Here is a 19,560-nt window from a genome sequence, read left to right as displayed (position 1 = left end):
AATCTTGGCCCAGACCTGCGATGGAGTGACATGGAGGCCAATGGTGAACACATACCGCTCCCAACACTCCTGCTTGCGTTGGCGGATAATGCAGCGGGCTCGCGCACGCAGCCGTTTGAAGGAGATAAGGTGGTCGATTGACGGATGTCGCTTGTGACGCTGGAGCGCCCGCCGGCGAGCTTTAATCGCTTCAGCGATCTCAGGCGACCACCAACGCACAGTCCACCGCCGAAGGGACCCAGAAGAATGGGGAATGGCAGATTCACCGGCAGTAACGATGCCGGTGGTGACCGATTGAACCACTGCATCAATGGCGTCGTTAGAGAGAGGCTCAATAGCGGCAGTGGAGGAGAACAAGTCCCAGTCAGCCTGATTCAAAGCCCATCTGCTAGGGCGCCCAGAAGACTGACGCTGTGGCAGTGACAGAAAGATCGGAAAGTGGTCACTACCACACAGGTCGTCATGCACTCTCCATTGGACAGATGGCAAGAGGCTAGGGCTACAGATGGAAAGGTCAATGGCGGAGTATGTGCCATGCGCCACACTGAAGTGTGTGAAGGCACCATCATTTAAGATCGAGAGATTGAGCTGCGCCAATAAATGCTCAACGATGGCGCCTCGACCTGTTGCCACTGACCCACCCCACAGATGGTTATGGGCGTTAAAGTCACCCAGTAACAGGAAAGGTGGAGGCAATTGAGCTATCAGAGCAGCCAGGACATGCTGCGCGACATAACCATCCGGTGGAAGGTAAAGACTGCAGACGGTAACAGCCTGTGGCGTCCACACCCGAACAGCGACAGCCTCTAAAGGTGTGTGGAGAGGTACAGACTCGCTGTGAAGAGAGTTCAGGACATAGATGCAGACGCCATCAGACACCCTTTCATAAGCTGCCCGGTTCTTATAATAACTCCGATAGCCACGGAGGGCGGGGGTTCGCATTGCCGGAAACCAAGTTTCCTGCAGAGCAATGCAGAGGAAAGGGTGAAGGCTGATAAGTTGGCGGAGCTCAGCTAGATGGTGGAAGAAACCGCTGCAGTTCCACTGGAGGATGGTGTTGTCCATGGCTGAGAAAGGCTTGACGGGACTGGGAAGGGAGATTACTCCGCTGGGTCACCTGCTGCCTCCGATTTAGCACCTGTGATAGTGCTTTCCATGGCATCTGATGGACCGGCGAGATCGAGGTCCTCAGCGGACGCCAGAATCTCCACCGCATCCTCAGACACAGAGCTGGAAGGTTGCGGTGGGATGGCTGCCACCGCGAGTTCCTTGGGCTGAGAGCTCTTCTTTGGTTTCTCACGCCGTTCCTTGGGTCGCACCGGCTGGGAGGGCTTCACCGATTCAGTCTCCGGGACGAAGGAGGATCGGGAAGCCCTACGACCAGCTGATTGCGGGCACTTATGCCATTGTCGGTCGTCAGGCTTCTCGCTGGCGGACACCTGGGAAGGTAGGGACCCAAGGGACCCCTTGTGAGCGTGAGAAGCCGAAGAAGTTGGACACTTCTCCAGCTTAGAAGTGGGGACAGACATCCCCGATGGGTGGGATGGTATTGCTCCTGAGGTAGGTGGCGCAGGAGCAACCCGTTGGGTAGAGCCCCCCACTGGCGAGGGGGCAGGAGGAGTTGTACTACTCATCGATCCGGCCACAATTGGAGTAACAGACGGGGCTAGCACAGGTGTTGTAGCAGCAGCGTAGGAAGATGCCATTCTCACAGGATGGAGTCGGTCGTGTTTCCTCTTGGCCTCAGTATAGGTTAGTCGGTCCAGGATCTTGTATTCCATGATTTTACGCTCTTTCTGGAAAATTCGGCAGTCTGGCGAGCAAGGTGAATGGTGCTCCCCGCAGTTGACAAAGATGGGAGGCGGGGCACATGGAGTATTGGGATGTGATGGGCGTCCGCAATCTCGACATGTGAGGCTGGAAGTGCAGCGAGAAGACATATGGCCGAACTTCCAGCACTTAAAGCACCGCATCGGGGGAGGGATATAGGGATTAACGTCACATCGGTAGACCATCACCTTGACTTTTTCGGGTAATGTATCCCCTTTGAAGGCCAAGATGAAGGCACCGGTAGCAATCTGATTTTCCTTTGGACCCCGATGAACGCGCCGGACGAAATGTACACCTCGGCGCTCTAAATTGGCGCGCAACTCTTCATCAGACTGCAAAAGAAAATCCCTATGGTAAATAACTCCCTGGACCATATTTAAACTCTTATGGGGTGTGATCGTAACGGCAACATCCCCCAACTTGTCACAAGCGAGTAACCATCGTGACTGGGCATAGGATGCCGTTTGTATCAGGACTGACCCAGAGTGCATTTTTGACAAGCCCTCCACCTCTCCAAACTTGTCCTCTAAATGCTCGACGAAGAACTGAGGCTTTGTGGAGAGAAAAGACTCCCCATCAACCCTTGTACAAACTAAGAAGCGGGGCGGATAACTGCTACTGCCATCCTGAGACTTATGTTCCTCCCATGGTGTGGCCAGGGAGGGGAACGTTTTCGGATCGTATTTCTGAGTGTTAAACTGAGCCCGAGAACGCTTAGTGACTGCTGGCGGCTGGCCACCAGCGAGAGACGATGTACCACGCTTCATTGCGGGTCATCCGCCCTGATGCCACCTACTCCGACCAAGGGCCTTCCCCACGGGCGCCACCCAGCCACGGCAAGAGCCACCTGGCAGGATGGCCGCTGCCGGGAGTCCCGATACCCCAGGAGGATAGGCATCTACTCCTTGGCATACGTGGGGAGTTAACGGCACAGGCATCAGTAGAGCGATCCCTGTGTTGTCAGGGGGCTACAACCAACAGGGTTCATGGCAGACCCACCACAACGGACTGACTACCGTGCTGGATGTTCGGTAACATGTGGTCCATGGTCGCCGTCGGTGCAGAAAGAGGCACTGCATAGTGCAAGGTGTTATCCGCACGCAGAAAAAGTGTCATGCCCAAGAGATGGAGAGCCGACAGGACTGCAGTTCAACGGTGTATAAGCTGGCGAAAGGTCTGATAGCAAGATGGACACAATGCACCAAGTAAGGCGCCCTTCCCCAATCGGCTCGCTCTTCGGAAAATTTTGAGAGGTGGAGGTCAAACCCAACAGGGGACCATCATATAAGGCTGAAAAGTTTGAGACTCCTTTTAGTCGCCTCTTACGACAGGCAGGAATACCGCGGGCCTATTCTAACCCCCGAACCCGCAGGGAGCGATGGAAGTGGAAGGAAGGTTCAAGAGTGGAAATTAGTCCAAGGAGAAAGGATATCACTGATCAAGATTTGCTGATGACATTGCTATCCTCATTGAAAATGAAGAATAATTACAGGATCTGCTGAATGGAATGAACAGTCTGATGAGTACAGAGTAAATTAAAGAATGGCAAACGTAAAGAGAAGCAGCAGGCATGAGAACAGCAAAAAACTTAACATTAGGATTGGTGATCATAGAACAGACAAAGTTAAAGATTTCTGCTAGCTAGTGGCAAAATAACCCACAACAGAAGGAAGAAGGAGGACATAAAAAGCAGACTAGTACTGGCAGAAAGAAAATTCCTGGCCCAATCAACTAGTGTCAAACATAGGTCTTAACTTGAGGAAGAAATTTCTGAGAGTTTACATTTTGAGCACAGAATTGCATGGTAGTGAAACATGGACCGTGGGAAAACTGGGAAAAAAAAGAATCAAAACTTTTGGGATGTGGTGTTACAGAAAAATGTTGAAAATTAGTTGGATTGTTAAGGTTCTCCAGAGAACTGGCAAGAAAGGGAATATATGAAAACCACTAAGAACATGGAGTAACAGGATCGTAAGACATCTTTTAAAACGTCGTGGAATAGCTTCCATGGTACTAGAGGGAGCTGCAGAGGGTAAAAGCTGTAAGAGAAGACAGGGATTGGAATACACCCATTAAATAATTGAGGCCATGGGTTAGAAGTGCTACTCTGAGATGAAAAGGTTGGCACAGGAGAGGAATTCACAGAGGGACACGTCAAACGAGTCAAAAGACTGATGACCCAAAAAAAAAAAAAAAATGAGGGATGCTGTAGTTGGCTCCAATGAGAACTTCTGAAGCAACAGGTTGATGATTCTTCAGGGAAGGAAACAATACCTCAAGTTGTGCTGCATGCAAGGGAGGAGTAGTGGTTAGAGTTACTGAATGGTGTGCTTTGGATCACCAGTTCAAAATCCAACACAAGAAAAAAATTATTACTTAGTGTTTATCATTTTGAGAAGGTTCTTGAAACTTTTTAAGTTTGTAATGCTTGTAGAAACTGTAATATTCAATATTTGTATAAATAGCAACACTCTGCATCCAGAAGGCAGTTTTGTCTGTATGTTGGTGTCCATAATAAACATGCTTTCAGTGCTAGGTACTGTTTGTTCTTCACTCATGATCCTGCTTTCAGACTTAAAACTGACTGTAGTTCTGATGTAACAAAGTTAAATTACCATATTGCAACTCCATGTAGACGCTTATCTTGACTACAGCGTAGGTTGTACCAGGTACCTGCAGTTAATTAACTTCATACACGTTACTATTAGCATTTGTCTGAGAAATGTGTAAGACCAGAAACATACGTTCTTTCATCAAATCAGTTTCTACAGAATTTACATAGTGACCAAGCAGCATCTATCACAAATCACTGTATAATTTTGTTACAGTATTTGTATCACACACACACAGTGTGTGCTGCTATTCGTCTATTAACACTTACATTTATATATTAGTTGTTTAGTAAGTTTTACATGTGTGCAATTACTTTCAAAAATTAACTAAATGTAGCCAAAGTATTTCTCACATATAACATGAAAAATTCTGATGTCAAATTAATTTTTATCTGCAATCATCAACTTTTAACAACCAATATTACAGAAAACTGTATTAGTTCCTCATTTCAGAAAATGTAATGTTGGCATGCATGCAACAGTATCAAACGAATCATAATATAATACTTCATGGACAATTAAAATTATGCGCCAGAGAGGGAGTCAAAAATGGAACCTTGTCTTCTGTGGGAAATGCTTTTACGAACCGAGCTATCCAGTCATGATTCATGGCCTGTTTCCACAGCTATAATTCACCAAAGAGGTACTCGTGGATGGTGGGGTGGGTTGTGATTGGAAAGCTCAGTTGCTAAGAGTGTTGTCCTCAAAAGTAAGAGTTCAGGTCTGGTTTCCTATCCAATGCACACTTTCAATTTTTTGGAAAGTTTAAAAACAGTTATACTGTACTACAGAGTGAAATATTCATTCTGGTTTATAATATTTTGTTATCAGTCAGTATGTTAGTTCTTACTGTGTATAGTTACATCTCAATGTATAGTAGTAAACATTGACCTAAGACACTAATTTCAATTATAGTTATGTGACAACTCACACCACATCTAGTTCAGTGATAAGGATTTTAAATCATACAAGATTTGTCAAAAAAATAATGTGATTAGCAATATTAACATATTTCTACTTCATCACCAATTTTACATTACCTCCTTCAAAAGACTTCGCCCCTCCTCCTCCGCATACCTTACAATTCTTCATGTAAATTTTCCACTATTCAAAGCAATACCTGCAGATATTTTCTGAAAACATGTTCAGCATGTTTGTCACTTTTTCTTATACAGTTCAACTGTCTCAAATCTTGTTCTTTTCAGTGCAGATTTCACTTTTGGGAACAGAAAAAAGTCACACAGAACAATGTATGATGATCAAGGTGGATGTTCCAACACAAGGATCAATGCTTAACCAAAAATAACTTCACAGGCACTGGATTCTTGGCCACCATTTTTGAACCAATTTTTCTATTGTGAAAATGTTATTGTAAAATCTGCAGAACTGTTTATTTGGCAGTGTTGCTCTCAAGCAACATCAAAATGACACACTCTTTTCCAAAACTGGTCTGAAGTTTTGTCCTAGGATGGATAAGGCTGTTTGCAAACAACATATAAGCCACCATACACAATGAAATACTGTTGTCTCTGGTGAAAAGTTTCTGAATAGTGTGAATCTTTAGCATACATCTTGCAATATTATGTGACCATCAGTTATTAGTGAAGCAGTTTCATTCGATTTTGTGGCACTGTTTTTTGCTGTGCAATAAAAACTGCTTACAAACAGAAAGAGGAAGTCTTGGAGGTGAATTGTTATACAAATGTTTTGGCAAATTCTTACTTGGGACACTGCAAATGCATTTATCTTTCCTGGGAAGAGGAAATCTGGCTTTGAGTAATGTATTGGCAAGAACACCGGAAGAAGAAGTAAACAGCAGTTCCTGTGTCAGTGAAACATGTGATATGACAGTTTTGGCCACTAGCCAGACTATGAGGCAAAAGCAAAAGACCTAGACTTCATCCTCAGGGACAGTTGACTGTAAAATGCGGAAAATGTGGCATTTTCTCTGTGCCCTGTAGCAAAAAAGAATTGTTTTCAGGCATTTCATAGGCAATAGGGCAAAATAAAACAATTTTTCAGTCACTTAGTTCTACTTTATTGTAGCACCTATTCAGTTTTGTGCGCAATATTACTTACATGTCTATATACATCTAATTAGATTAACTTAATATATTTTCCTCACAATATTTCTTCATGTACCAAATAAAGGGCTAAATCACTCAAAAACTTGAATGTGTAAAAGACATTCACCATTGTACCCATGTCTCAATCAGCAATGTGGCTCTGTGATGCACTTTGCCAGTTTCACTAAAATTTTACATTTGTCTGCTGCTCTTTCAAAACACTATGCTTTTTTTGTCATGCTGTACATACATATTCTGACATAACTGAAGGCCATGGCCCAACTCAGGAATCAGCAGATGAATGGGTAGCTTGGGTGGAGACAGGAGATGTCACACAAGTCAGCAGTGTAGTGTGGTCCCTCAGGACCCACACTGTCTGTTAAAAAATCAGTCCAGTTGTCTTTTATATGCAACAACAATGTCATATTATATCCACTTAATACACAACTTTCGGGGGCATGCAGCTTTACTGTATGATTAAATGATGATGGCGTCCTCTTGGGTAAAATATTCTGAAGGTAAAATAGTCCCCCATTCGTATCTCAGGGTGGGGACTACTCAACAGGACGTCGCTATCAGGAGAAAGAAAACTGGCGTTCTACGGATCGAAACGTGGAATGTCAGATCCCTTAATCGGGTAGGTAGTTTAGAAAATTTAAAAAGGGAAATGGATACGTTAAAGTTAGATATAGTGGGAATTAGTGAAGTTCGATGGCAGGAGGAAAAGGACTTTTGGTCAGGTGAATACAGGATTATAAACACAAAATCAAATAGGGGTAATGCAGGAGTAGGTTTAATGATGAATAAAAAAATAGGAGTACGGGTAAGCTACTACAAACAGCATAGTGAACGCATTATAGTGGCCAAGATAGACACGAAGCCCACACCTACTACAGTAGTACAAGTTTATATGCCAACTAGTTCTGCAGATGACGCAGAAATTAATAAAATGTATGATGAGATAAAAGAAATTATTCAGGTAGTGAAGGGAGATGAAAATTTAATCGTCATGGGTGACTGGAATTCGAGAGAAGGAAAAGGGAGAGAAGGAAACATAGTGGGTGAATATGGATTGGGGGAGAGAAATGAAAGAGGAAACCATCTGGTAGAATTTTGCACAAAGCATAACTTAATTATAGCTAACACTTGGCTCTATAATCATAAAAGAAGGTTGTATATATGGAAGAATCCTGCAGATACTAGAAGGTAACAGATAGATTATATAATGGTAAGACAGAGATTTAGGAACCAGGTTTTAAATTGTAAGACATTTCCAGGGGCAGATGTGGACTCTGACCACAATCTATTGGTTATGAACTGTAGATTAAAACTGCAGAAACTGAAAAAAGGTGGGAATTTAAGGAGATGGGACCTGGATAAACTAAAAGAACCAGAGGTTGTACAGAGTTTCAGGGAGAGCATAAGGGAGCAATTGACAGGGATGGGGGAAAGAAATACAGTAGAAGAAGAATGGGTAGCTTTGAGGGATGAAGTAGTGAGGGCAGCAGAGGACCAAATAGGTAAAAAGATGAGGGCTAGTAGAAACCCTTGGGTAACAGAAGAAATATTGAATTTAATTGATGAAAAGAGAAAATATAAAAATGCAGTAAATGAAGCAGGAAAGAAGAAATACAAACGTATCAAAAATGAGATCGACAGGAAGTGCAAAATGGCTAAGCAGGGATGGGTAGAGGACAAATGTAAGGATGTAGAGGCTTATCTCACTAGGGGTAAGATAGATACTGCCTACAGGAAAATTAAAGAGACCTTTGGAGAAAGGAGAACCATTTGCATGAATATCAAGAGCTCAGATGGAAACCCAGTTCTAAGCAAAGAAGGGAAAGCAGAAAGGTGGAAGAAGTATATAGAGGGTCTGCACAAGGGCGATGTACTTGAAGGCAATATTATGGAAATGGAAGAGGATGTAGATGAAGATGAAATGGGAGATATGATACTGCGTGAAGAGTTTGACAGAGCACTGAAAGACCTGAGCCAAAACAAGGCCCCCGGAGTAGACAACATTCCTTTAGAACTACTGACAGCCTTGGGAGATCCAATCCTGACAAAACTCTACTGTCTAGTGAGCAAGATGTATGAGACAGGTGAAATACCCTCAGACTTCAGGAAGAATATAATAATTCCAATCCCGAAGAAAGCAGGTGTTGACAGATGTGAAAATTACCGAACTATCAGTTTAATAAGTCACAGCTGCAAAATACTAATGCAAATTCTTTACAGACGAATGGAAAAACTGATATAAGCCGACCTCGGGGAAGATCAGTTTGGATTCTGCAGAAATGTTGGAACACGTGAGGCAATGCTGACCCTACGACTTATCTTAGAAGAAAGATTAAGGAAAGGCAAACCTACATTTCTGTCATTTGTAGACTTAGAGAAAGCTTTTGGCAACGTTGATTGGAATACTCTCTTTCAAATTCTGAAGGAGGCAGGGGTAAATTACAGGGAGCGAAAGGCTATTTACAATTTGTACAGAAAGCAGGTGGCAGTTATAAGAGTCGAGGGACGTGGAAGGGAAGCAGTGGTTGGGAAGGGAGTGAGACAGGGTTGTAGCCTCTCCCCGATGTTATTCAATCTGTATATTGAGCAAGTAGTGAAGGAAACAAAAGAAAAATTTGCAGTAGGAATTAAAATCCATGGAGAAGAAATACAAAACTTTGAGGTTCGCCGATGACATTGTAATTCTGTCAGAGACAGCAAAGGACTTGGAAGTGCAGTTGAACGGAATGGATAATGTCTTGAAAGGAGGATATAAGATGAATATCAACAAAAGCAAAACAAGGATAATGGAATGTAGTCAAATTAGTCGGGTGATACTGAGGGAATTAGATTAGGAAATGAGACAGTTAAAGTAGTAAAGGAGTTTTGCTATTTCAGGAGCAAAATAACTGACTGTTGTGATAGTGCCACGACATTTAACAGTGCCGCCACGACAGTACGCACAAACGGCGATAGAGGCGCTCCGCAAATCAGATGAGCGCGGGAGCGCCACCTAGCTACGAACGGCACCGGCCGCATGTCACGGCACAGCAGTCGAATACGAGAGACTGAGTTGTAATCATGTGATCAGCTATTGTTTCTAAGAGAGTGTGAAAATCCACGCAATTATTGTGATTAAAGGTTATAACACTTTTTGGCGACGAGGTCGGGATATTTTCACCGCGTTGTGGTTTTGCGTGTTCGTGACGGGGCAGACATGGAACAGCTTATGCAAGCGCTCATTGAACAACAAACACAGCTGACGGCAGCGATTCAGGCGTTGTCGACGTTGCTTACTCATCGTCTGTCTTCCTCTTCTCCGCCTCCATTCCCTCCTTACGACGAGGCCGCTGAAGACTGGGAGAATTATGAGAAGCGTTTGCGGCAACACTTCTTGGCTTTCGGCGTTGTCGACGCTCCTATGTGTAAGTCGTTATTTCTATCTTGGATTTCCCCTCGGGTCTATCAGCTGCTATCTCAGTTAGCCCCTCTGCAGGAACCAGCCTCCCTGTCCTTCCAAGAAATGTGTGACTTATTGTCTGCCTATTATCGAACAAACACCCACGTCGTTGCCGCCCGCGTGGCGTTCTACCGGTGTCGTAAACAGCCCCATCAATCTTACCGGGCTTGGGCGGCGGAACTACATGGCCTGAGTAGGAAATGTCAGTTTGTCACGGACACTCATCACGAGTCTTATGCGGATTCAATGGTTAGGGATGCTATTCTACGGCTTGCTCCTGATAAAGAAGTTCGGCAACGTGCCCTACAACTGCCAAACCCGTCGTTGTCGGAAGTTCTAAGCATCGCTCAATCCTTTGAAGTGTCTCACGCTGCTGGCGCGCAAATAGACGCGTGGTGTGATGTAGGCGCTGTACAGTCAACTCTCGACAAGGACAATTTGCCTGTTGCACAGGAGAACGAAGATGTGGCGGCGGTTCACTCGCGTAAACAACGTCGCGTTGGGCCGCAACGCTCGCAGCGAAACCAGCAACCACAGAAGCCGGTTCGTTCCGCGCTTCCTTCTTGCCCCCGTTGTTTCGTACAGCACGACAGGGCAGCGTGTCCAAAACGTTGGGCCACGTGTAATTCATGTAGGAAAAAAGGCCACATTGCTTCTGTGTGTCAGTCCCATAAAGTTCCTGTCAACGAGGACGAGGCGTCGGACATGGATGTTCACTGTGTGCTTTCTCAAACAAATAAGTTGTTTGTTACTGTTCGTGTTCTGAATAAAGACATCCGCATGCAAGTGGACACTGGCTCTGCAGTAACTCTCATTAATTCTCGCACGTATTTGGCGTTGGGCTCCCCTCCTTTGTCTCCAGTTACGCGCAATCTGAGGACTTATAATCAGCAGAAAATTCCTATCATGGGCCAGTTTGATGCTTCCACTGCCTACAAGTCTGTTGTTCGGCCCCTCACGTTTTATGTGGTGGATCATGCGGGCACTGAAAACCTGTTCGGTTATGATGCTTTCCAGTTGTTTGGGTTCTCCATTGATGATGATGTGCACCTCATATCTGAGGACATTCCGTATCAACAGCTTGATGGATTGTGTTGTGAATTTTCGTCCGTGTTCTCTGCTGGTCTGGGTTGTGCCAAGGATTTTGCAGCCCACATTACTCTTAAACCTACGGCTCGCCCTAAGTTTTTCCGGGCACGCCCTATTCCGGTGGCGTTGCGTGCACCTGTCAAGGCTGAGCTAGACAGGTTAACAGCTTCAGGTATTCTCCTTCCAGTTACCTCCAGCGAATGGGCATCGCCGATCGTGGTGGTTTCTAAACCAAACGGGAGTCTGCGATTGTGTGGTGACTTTAAAGCCACTGTCAACGCTCAGAGCGTCATTGACACTTATCCTCTTCCTCGTCCTGAGGAGTTGTTTACCAAGCTCGCTGGGGGCCAGTTCTTTTCCAAACTTGACTTATCGGAGGCGTACCATCAGTTGCCGTTGGACACTCCTTCCAAGGAATTTCTCGTTATCAACACTCCTTGTGGGTTGTATCAGTACCAGCGATTACCATTTGGCGTCGCTAGCGCACCGGCCATTTTTCAGCGGTTTTTGGAACAGCTCACGGCTTCTGTTCCCGGCTGCATAAACTATCTGGATGACATTGTTGTCACGGGAGCCTCCACTGCGGAGCACCTTCGTAATTTACGTTCACTGTTTCGAGTTTTGCATTCGGCTGGGTTGAGGTGCAATCTGGACAAGTCACAGTTCTTCCAACCCTCCATTGAGTATCTTGGTTTCCAGTTGTCCCGTGAGGGCATACGCCCTCTCCGTGCGCACGTTGCGGCCATTAACGCTCTACCCCGGCCGTCTACGGTCAAAGAACTTCAGGCGTTTCTAGGCAAGATTGCTTATTATCACAAATTCATTCCATCCGCAGCAGCGGTAGCTTATCCTCTGCATCAGCTGTTACGCAAAAACGTCCCCTTCTGTTGGTCCGACGGGTGTGAGCAGGCTTTTGTCCGCCTGAAGGCTCATTTGCAGTCGGCGCCTTGTCTTGCCACATTCCGTCCGGGTCAGCACTTGGTTCTGGCGACTGACGCGTCACAGTATGGCCTAGGGGCTGTTCTCGCCCATCGGTATGAGGATAGGTCGGAACGACCCATTGCCTATGCTTCCAAGACCCTCAACGAGGCGCAACGGCGTTACTCTCAAATCGAAAAGGAGGCGCTCGCTATCATTTATGCTCTAAAAAAGTTCAGCGTTTTTTTGTATGGTTCTAAGTTTCACCTCATCACCGACCACAAACCGCTGGTCTCTCTGTTCAGCCCCTCGGCGTCACTTCCGGATAAGGCAGCTCACCGCCTGCAACGTTGGGCCTTATACTTGTCTCGTTTTCATTATGAGATTCACTATCGCCCCACGGCCCAGCACGCAAACGCGGATGCATTGTCGCGATTGCCGATGGGCCCCGACCCTGTTTTCGATCGCGATGAACTCCTCTGTTTCCACATTGATGAGGAAGAACGTCGTGTGGTCGAGGGCTTTCCACTTACAGGCTCGCAGGTCGCGTCAGCTACTGCGCGGGACCCGGTCCTGCGTCGGGTGATCGGTTTTGTACAACGAGGTTGGCCGGACAGGACCGGGGGCCGGGCATCGGATCCCCTTCGCAACTACCATGCCTTGCGCCTTCGTCTGTCTGTTCGTGATGGTGTTGTTCTTCTGGCCACGGATGGCGCATCTCCACGGGTCGTGGTGCCAGCCTCTCTTCGCAAAGATGTTCTCAAACTGTTGCACGGAGGCCATTGGGGTATTTCTCGGACTAAGTCCCTGGCCCGCAGGCACGTTTATTGGCCCGGCATTGATTCGGACATCGCCCATATGGTTGCTGCATGTGGCCAGTGTGCTCAACAACTGGCGGCACCTCGTACAATGCCCTCTCCGTGGCCTGATCCAGCTCAGCCATGGGAACGGGTGCACGCCGACTTTGCTGGCCCCTTCCTCGGTACTTATTGGCTACTGTTGATTGACGCCTTCTCGAAGTTTCCATTTGTTGTTAGATGTCCGTCGCCCACCACTGCGGCGACGACGCTGGCTTTGTCCAAAATCTTTGCGCTAGAAGGTCTTCCATCCACGATCGTCACGGACAATGGCCCTCAGTTCTCTTCGCAGGCCTTCCGTGATTTTTGTACTGGACAAGGGATTCATCATGTTACCGCACCTCCCTTCCATCCGCAATCGAATGGGGAGGTCGAGCGCCTTGTCCGCACTTTCAAATGCCAGATGAAAAAATTCCTTAGTGATTTTTCCACAGATGACGCCCTGCTGCAATTTCTGAGTTCTTATCGCTTCACGCCTCTGGGTGATCACAGCCCTGCCGAACTCTTGCATGGCCGCCAACCGCGCACTCTACTGCACCTGCTTCACCCTGTCAGGCCTTGTACTGTGTCCCCTAGTGCGGGAAAATACTCGGTGGGCGCCGACGTGTGGGCACGAGGGTATGGATCTCGCCCTAAATGGATTCCAGGGGTGGTCAAGGCTCTTCGTGGCCGCCGGCTTTGTGAAATCCGTACGGGCGACGGCACGGTTGTTCACCATTACGACCAGATGCGCCCACGAGTGGTGGCCACGCCTGTGCCACCGCCCCATCCTTCGCCTCCACCAGCTCGAGACGCCAGTCCTGTCGCTGCTGCCGATCTACCGTCCGTGTTGATGCAGCCGCCGTCGCTGCCGCTTCCAAGTACTCCGGAACCGGCCCCAGTCGCGACGCCGCCTTCTCCGGGACCCATCTCGCTGGAGCACACTCCCAGGTCAATGACACCTATGGATGCCGCTCCGGAGTTGTCACCCATCATCTCATCCAGGAGACACGTTCCTCGCACGAGCTTCCGTCCTGGACATTTTCGACCATACTCCCGTGTCTCTGCGCGGGATCTCCTCGGGGCCTCACAAGAGGCCATGGATGTCTCTGCGCTGTCCATGTCTCCAAGGAAGTGAGTGTTTATTTTTTTCAAGGGGGGAAAAGTGTTCTGATAGTGCCACGACATTTAACAGTGCCGCCACGACAGTACGCACAAACGGCGATAGAGGCGCTCCGCAAATCAGATGAGCGCGGGAGCGCCACCTAGCTACAAACGGCACCGGCCGCATGTCACGGCACAGCAGTCGAATACGAGAGACTGAGTTGTAATCATGTGATCAGCTATTGTTTCTAAGAGAGTGTGAAAATCCACGCAATTATTGTGATTAAAGGTTATAACACTGACGATGGTTGAAGTAGAGAGGATATAAAATGTAGACTGACAATGGCAAGGAAAGCGTTTCTGAAGAAGAAAAATTTGTTAACATCGAGTATAGATTTAAGTGTCAGGAAGTCATTTCTGAAAGTATTTGTATGGAGTGTAGCCATGTATGGAAGTGAAACCTGGATGATAAATAGCTTAGACAAGAAGAGAATAGAAGCTTTCGAAATGTGGTGCTACAGAAGAATGCTGAAGATTAGATGGTTAGATCATATAAAGAATGAGGAGGTATTGAATAGTATTGGGGAGAAGAGAAGTTTGTGGCACAACTTGACTAGAAGAAGGGATCGGTTGGTAGGACATGTTCTGAGACATCGAGGGATCACCAATTTAGTGTTGGAGGGCAGTGTGGAGGGTAAAAATCGAAGAGGGAGACCAAGGGATGAATACACTAAGCAGATTCATAAGGATGTAGGCTGCAGTAGGTACTGGGAGATGAAGAAGCTTGCACATCATAGAGTAGAATGGAGAGTTGCATCAAACTAGTCTCAGGACTGAAGACAACAACAACAACAACAACAACAACAACAAATTCACAGCAAACGTGCTCTCTGAGTAGATGGTGACTGGTGACTGAGTAGTGAATATTGTACCCCCTTTTTCATCACAGGTAACAGGGTGGGGAGCCATGTGAATTCTTATATAAATGAGGAAATCGTTTCTGAGAGAAATTCCTCAGAAATCTAGGAAGTCTTTATATTTCCTGGCAGATTGTATATCAGTTACTTGAAGTTGGTGATCTGTGTGATTTGAATACTGGAAGCTTTTTCATTTTCCCCTTTCAATTGCTCTATGAATCCTGATTCATTTCCAAACATGACTGTGGCTCCATCTGTAGACACAGAAACTAATAAATTCCACGACTAACCTATATTCTCTACACATTCCTAAACACTCAAAAAAATGTTCAAATGTATGTGAAATCTTATGAGACTTAACTGCTAAGGTCATCAGTCCCTAAGCTTACACACTACTTAACGTAAATTATCCTAAGGACAAACATACACACCCATGCCCGAGGGAGGACTCGAACCTCCGCCAGGACCAGCAAACAGTCCATGACTGCAGCGCCTTAGACTGCTCGGCTAATCCCGCGCAGCATTCCTAAACACTGCTAAAATTGTCAGATACAGCTCCATGCCTGTGATATCTTCATTTTCTTAGAGCACTACAGAACAGGCAACAAACTATTTACAAATATTTCACATGTGCCATAACCTGTGCAGGATGCATGATTACAATGTTTGATAACGGTATCACAAGAAATTATTCTACCAAAAGTGAGCATAAAAGTTCAGCTGCAGCTATTAAGTATTCTTTTATTAAACTACCATCCATGACAAGGCACAAAGACTTTGCTAAAAGTAGTGAAGTTCATAGTATTGGAATGACACACTCAATTTTGTTCCTCTTCTTCCTCCTTTTCAGAGAGCTTCCTTCTAAGTTTTAAAACCTTGTGTGCATGCTCAGATCCTTCACATTTCCCATTTCCATATCCTTTGACATGGTGAGACATGTAGTCTCTATGTAAATTGCATTGTTCGAAAGTATTCGGTGTCTTATGATAGACTAAATATTTCGCGAACTCATCTTTTTGTGTAAAAAGATAAGATTCCTTGCACTGCAGATTAAAATGTGAAGACATGGTCAGTGTTACACAATTTCAACTCACCATTGCTCATACTAGACCATACTGCTGTCAAAATTGGCCATTCCCAATTCACAGCTGAAATTTCTCCGTATTGTCATGGCCAAACAGTGCAAGCACATTTCCCCTCACTCCCCCAACACTGCACCTTGTAAGTGGACACCCTCCTCTAACATCAACTTTATCCAACAGAAATAATTGATGCCAAAAATATTTTCGAATCTTATGTAGGTTAATATTATCCCAGCTGTTTAACTGAAAGAAATTCATGTGATTTTGTATACAATATATTATATTTCAGGCTAAAATGTATAAAAAGAAATTTTCTTTGTCACAACTTATATGTACTAGCTCTACATGTAAAGTTATATTTACTCTTCTTCTAGAAACATTTGAAATTATGAAATATCAGGCATGCTTAAAATTCCTATTATTAATTGCACAGTCTGACAATATTTATTATATTTACTTCTGGGTTCATTTATAAAATAACAATATAAATTGGTGAAGATTCAGTTGTCAACGAAATCTGTAAACTCTTTGGAATATTTTAGTACCACAGAATGCAGTAGCAGTGGGCATGCCTTTGATGTGATCAGGCATATTTTTATGTTTGGCAATAACAATATAATTTTTGAAAATGAAGTGTAAATTGTAAAGATGGTGTGATATATATAAGAATGTGATATAATAAAAATCACAAAAACAGAAATTACAGAGCAGGCTCACTTAAACTTTATAATTTCATTTGGAACCTACAATTTCAAAAATTACAGCCTCAAGAATCAACCTCTAGACATTATGAACTGGAGCCAACTATGAGAAAAGAAGAAAAGTAAAGGAAAGTTTATTTGTAAATCTTACCCCTCTCAAAGCTTATTAAAAGAAATTAATTTGGTAATTAGTGACAATCAACAGGTGATGTGAGGGAGGGTTCATGAGCAAGAGTCAAGCAGGAGTGAGTGCTCATACCCAAAATCACCTAGTTGTTAAGCCCTGACCTAATGTATGACCTTTTAAATACCAAGAACATAATTAGCGTAGATAGAAACTAACTGCAGTAAATGATAACTCATACAACTGTGTGTTGAAAAAGGCTTTTTACAAATACTTAACAGCTGTTTCTCATCACTTCCTTAGAATCTATTGTTTTAGTTTGTTTTGTTTCTAAGAGAACAACATGTTACAAACTGCAGTGTTTGAAACAACCTGGTTTCCAGTCACCATTATGTTAAGAGTAATTTATTCTTTCCCTTACAGTATGGTTTAGGACCTTTCTTTCATAGTCCCTAGTCAACCAAAACTGTCTAAACAGGATCTTCACCTCCATTTTGACGGTGTCTATCTAGATTATCAAAAAGGAAATAGGTACAAGGGAAATACCTCCAGGGTTGCCGGCATGGTTGCCCTTTCTGTTATAATTGCCATTGCAATATTTAAGGCAAGAGCAATCTTAATCCATTTTCTTATCATCCTCCCACCATTAAATATGCACACATGCATCCCAGTTGCTGCCTGGCAGTGAATTTGGGCAGAAAATTATAATGTTTTACACTCAAACATTTCATTGGTATTGGTATAGTGGCATAGCTTTGAAATGCTTACATCCTTGATGCTATTACAGACCATTCTTTTCTAAATATCACAGTGGTTCCCAATCTGGGTTAATTATCCCCTGAGGAGTAAAATGAAATTTTATGAAGGGTGAAAACTAAATGATTCAATTCTGTTTCAGTCACAAAACTAAATTATTTTCAAAAGATCATTACAATTATCACAATTTTGTAAGTTTCTAATACTGATTATATAAGTTATCAATGATTACTTTTTCTCAATTAGTAACGTTAATGCAGCAGAGATCACAGGTTCCTCACATAGTCCACCCACTACAAACATATGTTGTGCTTTGTCCCATACACCACAGAGATAAAAGTGAAACATATACATAACAAATGCTAAATATCTCAAGAAAATGTCTTCTCAGAGTTGTAGGTAGTACCTGCAGTAACCCCGAAATTGCTTCATTACTCACTTTGAAACAGATAAATGAATTCATTGTCAGCATGACATAGCAGTAACTACATAATGGCTACTATACTGCTGTATACAATATTGTTATTATTATTAGTATTAGTATTACTATTAGTGGCTGTGGTCAGACACAAATCATTAACAGTCTGAAGTCTTCAAGCTTCTGCCAGTTGAGAAGTAAGGAGGGTAGCACTCAAGTGATTTATGAACAGTAAGTATAGAGTACACATTTTATATAGGTTTGCAGTGTGCAGGTCAAACAGGTGCCACAATGGAGAGGAGTGATGCAGGGGTAATGCGTTTCGTAACAAATGTCTACTGCCACTGTGGATAGTTAGCTTTCTTATTTGAGAAGTAGTTATGGGTAGCACTTGCAAAGCACCACAAATGTTCAGACTGCAACGGATATGGAACTTAGTTTCATGATAAGCTGGCCATTGACCTGACTTCATTTTAGTTTGTTATCCACCTGGGTTCCAAAAAATTGCACATTTGATTTAATATGCAACCACAACGTTAAATATTTTCGCTGTGTGCCAGTTACATGCCCATTCAGCTATTGGCTTGCCCGAAGGTGATGTGACAGATTGAGCCATTGATTAACATACTTCTGCCCTACGTACAACACCATTCTTGGACATTATGTAGTTTCTGTTTCATTACAGTTTCATAAAAAGGAAACTGGAATGAAAGTGCTGTTGAAATATTTTTAAGAAGGAATTAAACACACAAATGTTCTTGATCCACCTGACACCCAACCTACAGTTAACTTCTGCAAAGAGCATGCAGCACAGAAGACTATTGGTGCCTGTACTCCACACTCCTAATGTGCCTGTCATGACTGGGGCATGGAGACCCCCAGTAATGTCTTACTGACCAGGCAGCCATTGCTATGGCTGGGTGTAGCCCACAAAGAGAGCCCCCCCCCCCCCCCCCTTCCAAGTGGATGACACCATGGCAGATGTTTTTCACATGAAGCAACTTAAACTTTCTCCCACCAGTGGTCACACTGCCCCAGCAGTCCCTTCACATGGAAAGACTGCGTATGATGCAACTAAGAATGGTCCCAAATGTATTCCTGTCCCTGGCCAAGCCGGGGGAGGTACACACAACTAGGCAAGCAGGAGCAAAACCCTTCCTCCAATACCCGGTCTATACTAGGACTGACAGCATTTAGTTTTGTTCAACACACTGAGAAGAAGTACAAGGAAGTTGCACTCATCTCTAAGACTAAGAGTGGTTCTCTGCTGATTAAAACATCTTCTCCTGTCCAGTTACAGGTGCTGCTCACAGATGAAAATTCGTGTCATTCCCATGACTGTTACTCCCCACAAGGGTCTCAATATTCTACAGGCCATCATCTTTCACCATGATCTTCTTTTACATTCTGACAATGAACTGATGGCCAGCTTAGGCAATGGAGTGTGCACTTCATCTGTCCTAAGGGAATCAAGGGAAAACAGAATTTCTACCAAGTCCTTCACCTTGGCTTTCAGGGGTGATATGTTGCCTGAGAAGGTCAAGGTGATGGTCTACCACTGTGATGTGAAATCCTATGTTCGTCATCCTATGAGATGCTTCAGGTGTATGAAGTTCAGATGTATGTCTTCCCGTTTCACCGCCAACTGTC

The sequence above is a fragment of the Schistocerca gregaria genome, chromosome 1 (genome assembly GCF_023897955.1).
Source record: "Schistocerca gregaria isolate iqSchGreg1 chromosome 1, iqSchGreg1.2, whole genome shotgun sequence".
Lineage (NCBI taxonomy): Eukaryota > Metazoa > Arthropoda > Insecta > Orthoptera > Acrididae > Schistocerca > Schistocerca gregaria.
This window is presented reverse-complemented; position numbering follows the sequence as displayed.